Below are 7876 nucleotides of genomic sequence, written 5' to 3' on the forward strand. Positions count from 1 at the left end.
ATGCAATCACATTGATATGCTCGTTTCGTCCATGGTAATAAGCTGCCATACTTCCATTATTTTTTTGAGTAAAACAGCCTGGTATATTAAATAAAATAAAATTAATAGAACTAAAATACCTAGAATTTCAGATCCAATATAGACTTACAGAGCTTAATTATGCTTGCATATATGGACTATTTATGAAGTCTGATCTAATTTAATACGTAGATAACTCTAATCATCAATTAAATAATATATTTCAATTTAAAATTTATAAATAGTAAATTTATATTATCCTTTATATTTTTAGATATATATTTTATTAAATTTTCTAACAATAAAATTATTTATGAATTGCTAGAAAAGTTTAAAATAGTTATATTAAAAATATATAGGTAATAAAAAACTTAACATTTCTTAGTTTGAAATGCCCAAAAACCACCTCAAATTTTAAATTTATCTTTGTTAGTCACTACATTTAACATCATTAAACTACCAGATTTTAATTATATTTTTTAATTCTTTATATATTTGATATAGTAAATAGTATTATCTTAAAAATAAATATATTTAGACATTGAGAATATAAAAGTGTATTAAATGAAATTTTGAAAAGTAAATAACTCAATTATCACTTTATTAAATGAGTGTATTAAATAGCAATAGTTACCGTTGGCAGGAGAAGATTCCTTCTGCCCGTTTTCATCAGTCTTTTCAAATCCCCTTCCTTTCCATTTCTTTACCATCTCTTTCTCTTCAAAATTTTCCTCTCTAATCCATTTTCATCTCTTCCTTCTCAATCGTTTCTGCTTTTTATTTTTAATTTTTTTTATTGTGATATTGGAATCACTTGCTTCATCCATAGATTTTGGGTTTTCAGCCCTAGGAAATATTGTTTCGGTTCGTCTTTTCAAATCTATGGATGTCGGTGTGGTTGTTCTTGTTGGATGCTTTGAAAAAGAAAGAAATTCTGGTTCTGCAAGATTTCACCAGTCATGGCGTCTCTTTTATAGTCAATACTTTATTATTCATATTCTATGTTACATTGATTCTTATCCCAAATAGACACGCTATTCCTTTCATCGTATTGCACGGTAATGTTCTTATCCCAATATCTTTTCTTCTCAATTTTAGTGTTCTTATGCACTCTCCCATAGCTTAAATTCATTCTTTAATGCCCTAAAACTTGAGATGAATGGGGATTAGTCGCCAGTTTAACCTGATACCCATATTGTTTAAGCAATTGTGCCTTTGTATAAATTGTTAAAATTCTGTTAAATGTACGGGTTAAACAAGATTATATGCCAGTTTAACCTGAAACCCATATTTCATTTATTTGATATCGTATAATATTGACTGTCAAAGCAGTAGTAATTGTATTTTGGTTTTCTAATAATCTGGTTTGTTCGCAAGGTCGATTATTGTACAATGCATCACGGATTCCCCAAGCTTAAACATACCGATTCCTTTTCATCCATGATTGTCGAAATTATACAACTTTATGCTAGCTTAAACATACCGATTCCTTTTCATCCATTCAGCAAATCAACACATTCACACTCATACACATATTAACCTTTTACCTTTCTATTCCACCTGAATCTAAATAATTTTGAATCATGTCTAATGCCCTGTGAATACTATCATATTTTAGGAAAGAGAACAACCTATTGATTTAGCAAGCAAGAAAACCTTTTGAACACAAAGGATCTGTTTTCTTGTACGGCTGCATTTTGTGTTTGCATTTGCTGGTTTGATATAGCCACTTTGGTGTACCATGCAATGTTCATTTCTTATATATGAAAACTTTTACTGAAAAGGGATAGAAGGAGCTATTTTTCGTTTAAACATTGAAGTTTGCAATATGATTGATATCATGTTTATCTTAGTGGCCTGAGGCTTCAGTCAGAGTACCAGATCTAAGGCCGCAGTCTTTGCCTGGCTGCTAATGTTCTGGATCTAAGCTATTATCATTTGTTGTCACATGAACTAGTAGTGCATTACATTTCACTTATCATCCGCTTCTATTTATTCTTGAACCATGTCAAAACCTTTTTGGCTTAATTAAAAATAATTTGAATGGATAAGGTTCCATCTTAAACTATGTCTATATCAAGCCTATGAAGTGTAATGTTTCACATTTATTGCAAATTGTTTTGGATGATTAATGTGTCTGCTTGCCATAATCTTGAGACTTACATGGATTATGCAAGACCTTTTTGTACTTCTGTTATTCTTGATTAATGCATCTGCAGTTTTACGTGGTCTTTACTGGGGTCCATATATTTGACTTTGTAGACAAAATGTAATTCACTGATTAGATATCTCTGTACAGGCTATTGCAGCAATGATGCGTGCTCAGGAAGCCGATCCTACCAATCTGGAAGTACTTCATGCTCTTGGTGTGAGTCATACAAATGGTTAGTGAAAGCTTATTGCTTTAATCAAGATGAGATTAAAATTTTGGAGTGTCAAACAAATAATACTGTTTGAAAGTTCAGAATTGGAGCAGACTATTGCTTTAAAGTATCTCACCCAAAGTATGGTACTCTTGCGCCACCGGAGCTTGCTGATTCTGTGTATTATGCTGATGTAAGTACACTAGGGGATAATTCTTTGTTTTTTTGGTTGGTTTTTGTCTTTTGGAACAATGCCTTGATATTGCAATCTTGGTTTGAGTGTAAGCTGCTTCCTCTAATGTTACTGTGGGATAGTTTGCTTATGTTGTGAATGCTGTGATTACAAGAGTGTCTTTTTTGCATATGGTTTCCATGACTGCAGTGATTATATTTTGGACTTAGAGTTTTACATACGGTGACAGGATATAAATTTCCTTAAGATTACTAGAAGCTTATCCCTAACATTACATTTTGGAAATGTTATTGTTATATTCTGGTGTTAATCGAAGTGTTTTCTGCCATAGAGGTTGCTAGATTATTCAATGAAGTTGGTCAGATGTCTCCTGAGGATGCTGATGTACACATTGTCCTTGGTGTTCAGTATAATTTGTCGGGAGAATATGATAAGGCCATTGCATCTTTCAAAACTGTTTTGAAACTTAAACCTAATGATTATTCTCTTTGGAACAAGCCTGGTGCAACATACCTTATCAACAGGTAGCTTCTTCATGATTCCCCCTTGAATGGTGGTGTCTTATCTGTATACCATCTGATATGTTAATTTCATAATTACTTTTTTTATAATTAAAAATTTATTTTCCCTATCCTAAAATTTTGGGGTTCTCTTTACTAAGTTGGAGCATCTGTCCCCTTGAATGGTGGTGTCTTATCTGTATACCATCTTATATGTTAATTTCATAATTACTTTTTTTATAATTAAAAATTTATTTTCCCTATCCTAAAATTTTGGGGTTCTCTTTACTAAGTTGGAGCACCTGTAATGTGTGAAATTCAAAATATATGAGTACTAGGATTTTACTAAGAATCAGTTTGTATGGTGTGTTGGTCACTATTTTGCATGTTAGGCCAGAATAAAAAAAAATGAATTATGAAGGTGTTGACAATGTCGGCAAGGGTGCTGTAACTACCTGAACCATTTGAGGTGCAAGATGTAAAAAAAGCATTTTTTTGAGTAAATTAAGGTGAATATGTAAATTTGTGCTTCTTGAATCAAGGGGGCTTTCTCGCTTCTATACAAAAAAGTGTGCCTAGGACTTGGCTTGTGCTTAATCAATTGAAAGGATGGCATAAAGAAATGCAAAACATGTGATAACCCAACATGTTAATCTTCTGTGTGTCAAACTCTTATAGGTTGCATCATCTTTTCCTCTATTTCTCTTCTTTCTTATCTTTCGATTGTAAAGTGATGCATTGGTGTGTTATAGAGCTCTCTTATAGAGTTGAATTATTTACTTGCTCCATCTTTGTAACCTTAGGCTGCTAAAAAGATTCTCCAAATAACATGTTGCACCTAGGTTGCATCATCTTTTCCTCTGTTTCTCTTCTTTCTTATCTTTCGATTGTAAAGTGATGCATTGGTGTGTTATAGAGCTCTCTTATAGGGTTGAATTATTTACTTGCTCCATCTTTGTAACCTTAGGCTGCTAAAAAGATTCTCCAAATAACATGTTGCACCTAGTTGGACCTTCGAAAATAGACTAGCTCTTCTATTAAGCTCCATGTAATTAGTTATTTGATTTTTGAAGCTATTTGTTAATTTAGATGATTTGATTATGCACTTCCTCAATTTACATATACCCTTGATCATCTCTTTCAAAATGCCTTTTTTAATGCATTCAGATCTTGCATATGCAGTTTGATTTGTTTAGCCTCTGTTACTGAGATTGTCCATTTAAAATTATTTGATGATAAACTTCCCTTTACCTGTGGTGGCCATATTTTCAGCACTATTGAATTTAGTCTTTTGGTCTATGTCTGGATCTTTAGGCACTAGATTTGAAGCCAAACTATGTGCGTGCTTGGGCGAACATGGGTAGCAGTTACGCCAACCAGGTTTGTTATATCTTGCACTGTTCTCTCATTGTCTTGACATTCATGAAAAGGGAACTACATTTCTCTACCCCTCTAAATATTTTATTTTACAATCAAGATCCATTGTCATTAGCTTCTTTCTCTCTCTCGAAAAAGGAAAAGAAAAGGTTTGAATTCATGAATCAGCGGTAGCTTCTTCCGAATGAGTGAGTCAAGGTAGTGCTAGTGTTTCTTTCAAGGTATAAATTTTGATTCTTTAAAAAAATCTTGTTTTTTCTTCATCTCTTTTTATTCTTTTTGGTTTCTGATCGAGGAAAATCGAGGGAAATTTGTATCAAACTTGACATTAGTCCTTGTTCTTTTTAAATAATTCCTGATTCACCTGTGAGTTGGCAAATTCTGTTCATCCTGCATTTTCCCGGAAGTCAAACAGGAGACTTAAATGTTTTTAATATCTTAAAGGGGGAATCAAAATAAAATACTAAGTGACCGTTAAAATGGCCCAAAACTGATTTATTAGCCGTTTATTAAATATCTCTTCAATCTATGCACATTTATTATCCGTTTCTTTCTATCTCTCTGTCTCTTGGTCTCCCTCTTTTGTTTTCTTTTTCTTCCTCATTTATTCTGTTTTCATAACAAATCCTCAAATATATCTCTTCAATCCAAATCTCCTCCCATTTCTTTATCGGTTCTCTCTCTCTGTCACTTTTCAATTTCTTTCCTCTCATTATTTTAGCTTTGGGTAACAAAAGGCCAAAAAAAAAAGCACACACCCTGCACCGTTTTTTGTGGTTTTTGAAATCCACTGCTTCATCCGAGACAGATTTCAGGTATGAATCTTTGCTTCAACATTTGTCTTTTTGCTTTTTGCTTTTTTCATCTCTGGTTTGGAGTGTTGTGTTTAGCTGTGTGGGTTTGGGGTGTTGTTGGTTCAGGTTTGCAGTCTTTGGTCTGACCAAAGTAAAGTCTCTTCTTTCCTCTCCTTTTTATCTCACTTAAATAATGCTTTAAACTTTTTCTGCTGGCTTTCATTCTAATATGACTGTCCACATAGCCTACTGGTCTCGTGTATAAAAAACTGCTTTCTAGTCTGATGTCCTGCATAAGAAAAATCTCTGATTGGCTAGATTTTAAGTACTGTGAAACCAGTATCCGAATTGCTTAGTCAACCATCAGGAAATAGGCACACATGAATGACTTTAATTAAATAATTCTCTACAATAATTAGTTTAAACGATCGGTCTGAGGTCTGTGCTTGTAAATCCTTGAATGAGATAGATCTGTCCTTGGAATATGTAGTACTCTTCCTGTCCAGAAATGACTGTCTTTAATTTGTATCTTTCTTGCCCTGTAGCAGCAAGAAGTACACATTCATGGATTCCTTTCTATCTCTTTTGCAGGTGCAAAATCTATAATAAATAGAAGTTGAAACCGCTTACGGTATTGGAATTTTTGAAAACATTGGCTCATTCCGTCTCATTCATCTCCACTTTCTTTTTAGAAAAATGGATGTTTTCTTTCGGTCTCTGGTCTCCTGTCTTTCCATTCGTCCATGGCTATTTTATTGTTAATCCTACCGTCGCTTTTTACATTCCTGTTTTAGTTTCAGATATATGCTTCTTTTTACTTCTATTTTCAGAGTGTCTTTGTCATGGTTTTTGGTTTTCACCTTTAGAGAATCACTGTTTCGTAGACATCACTGTTTTGTTCCGTGTTACAAATCTATTGATCTCGTTCTGTTTATTCTTTTTGTTTGTTTCCTGTGTACTTTTGTCAGAGATTTTGATTTTCAGCTTTAGAGAAAGTCTATTTCTTTCAGTATTTGAAACTATGGATCACGTTCCTTATTCCTTTATTCTCTCCTGTTTTTCCCTTATTTCTAACGTTCCTTCTCCTTTATCAACTACTGTTTTTCCCTTGTTTTCAAATATTTCCCTTCTCTCCTGTTCTCTTTCTCCCAGCCTCATTTCTTGTCCTTTCTTTCTTCATACACACAAAGATGGTACACTAGGTACAGGCTTTTCATGAGAGAAATCCCAAGTTTTGTTTGCCGTTTCTGTTATTTGTGATTTTTGAAATCCCCTAATTCATCGGATATTGATTTCAGGGATGAATATGTATTTGTCTCTTTCCTTTTCATCTCTGTTTTTAGTTTCAAATCTATGCTTCTTTCTACTAATATTTTCAGTGGACTTTTGCCAGGGTTTTCGGTTAAGGAGTGATGGGAGTCTGACCCTTTTTGCAAATGCACTGTAAGTTGCTTCAATTGTGAAAGTCTCTAAATCTTTGTGTTCTCTTTTTGCATGCTTGTTTGTGATCCATTCTTTTGCTCGGGCCACAGCTTTGGTTCTGTTTTTATTTTTTAGTATTTTGGGTAGGGTTTTTTGGGATGGGTTTGTGTTGTTTTTATGTCCGGTTTTCTTACGATAGTATTTAATTTTAAAAAGATTGGTAAAATATTTTTGATCATAACTGTTTAATTTTGAAACAACTGTTTTAAAATTAAATAAATTTAAACGACTTTATTGTAATTTAAATTTTTTAGGTTTTTTTAATAAAATTTTTTTGTATTATGCATGTCACATAATTAAGAATGATTTGAATATTTTATTATCTATTAGTTTTCTTTGCAAAACATTCACTTTGGAAAATGTAAAAAAGTCTATTAAATTTGTCCAGTAGGTTTTATTTGTCAGTGATTTTGGTTTTTAATAAATATAAATCCTTCTTCTTTGCCTTTTTACATCTATTTTTTGTGGGTTTTTGTCACTTACCTAAACTTGTTTTATGTTTTTTAATTTTTGAGTTCTGTGTTTCCCTCTGTTGTATTTTTTTTTTGTTTCGCGTTACGGTTCTTACATTATATTTTGTGCTTAGCTGAATATTGTTGGGCTGGGGTTATTGGGACTTTCGTTTCAGTGTTAAATTCTGTGTACTGCTTTTGTTTTGGATTAATGGGTTATTGGACTTAGAATAGTAGGCCTATTTTGGCGTTTTGTAGTGGGCTTTTGTATCGGCGTTCGTTTTTTATTTTGTGATTCATCATCGTGTTCCGCCTAACTTCTCTGTGTTTTTGTGGTCTAGTATTGGTCTCGTGGGATAGGTTCCCTGTTCTCGTAGGTGTGTGATTGTGGGTTTGTTTCTAAATTTAAGTTTTATTATCTATTAAATATATAGAACGTTAATGGACCGTTGATTGAATAATTAGATTAAAAATCCACCGTTTAGAGTGAATGGGCCTACACAACTTATATAAAACAAATCAATGATATGTTTTTATAATATTAATATTTTCTGCCTTCCTAAGATTAAAATAAAATAAATAAAAATATTATAATATTAATATGCTGTAAAATAAAAACCCAAAGTTTCTCTCCGTTAAAATTTCATTCTTTTAAAAAATAATGTTTTTTCTTTTGGTTTTTTAAATAATTACTGAT

General features: G+C 32.5%; 1 long non-coding RNA gene across 3 annotated transcripts; it reads left to right on the forward strand.

The window, feature by feature from the left end:
- The first annotated feature begins 462 nt into the window (after nucleotides 1-462).
- LOC121226480 (uncharacterized) lies at nucleotides 463-7735 on the forward strand. Of its 3 annotated transcripts, XR_005924279.1 has the most exons (6): nucleotides 470-1076; nucleotides 2318-2402; nucleotides 2484-2574; nucleotides 2906-3098; nucleotides 4389-5266; nucleotides 6639-7735. It is a non-coding gene; the product is annotated as an uncharacterized lncRNA (long non-coding RNA). The 3 variants fall into 3 exon arrangements; XR_005924282.1 differs by having other exon boundaries at nucleotides 463-1076; nucleotides 2318-2574; nucleotides 4389-4454; XR_005924280.1 differs by having other exon boundaries at nucleotides 469-1076; nucleotides 2318-2574.
- The last annotated feature ends 141 nt before the right edge of the window (nucleotides 7736-7876 follow it).

The sequence above is a fragment of the Gossypium hirsutum genome, unplaced genomic scaffold, assembly GCF_007990345.1.
Source record: "Gossypium hirsutum isolate 1008001.06 unplaced genomic scaffold, Gossypium_hirsutum_v2.1 scaffold_204, whole genome shotgun sequence".
NCBI classification, from domain to species: domain Eukaryota; kingdom Viridiplantae; phylum Streptophyta; class Magnoliopsida; order Malvales; family Malvaceae; genus Gossypium; species Gossypium hirsutum.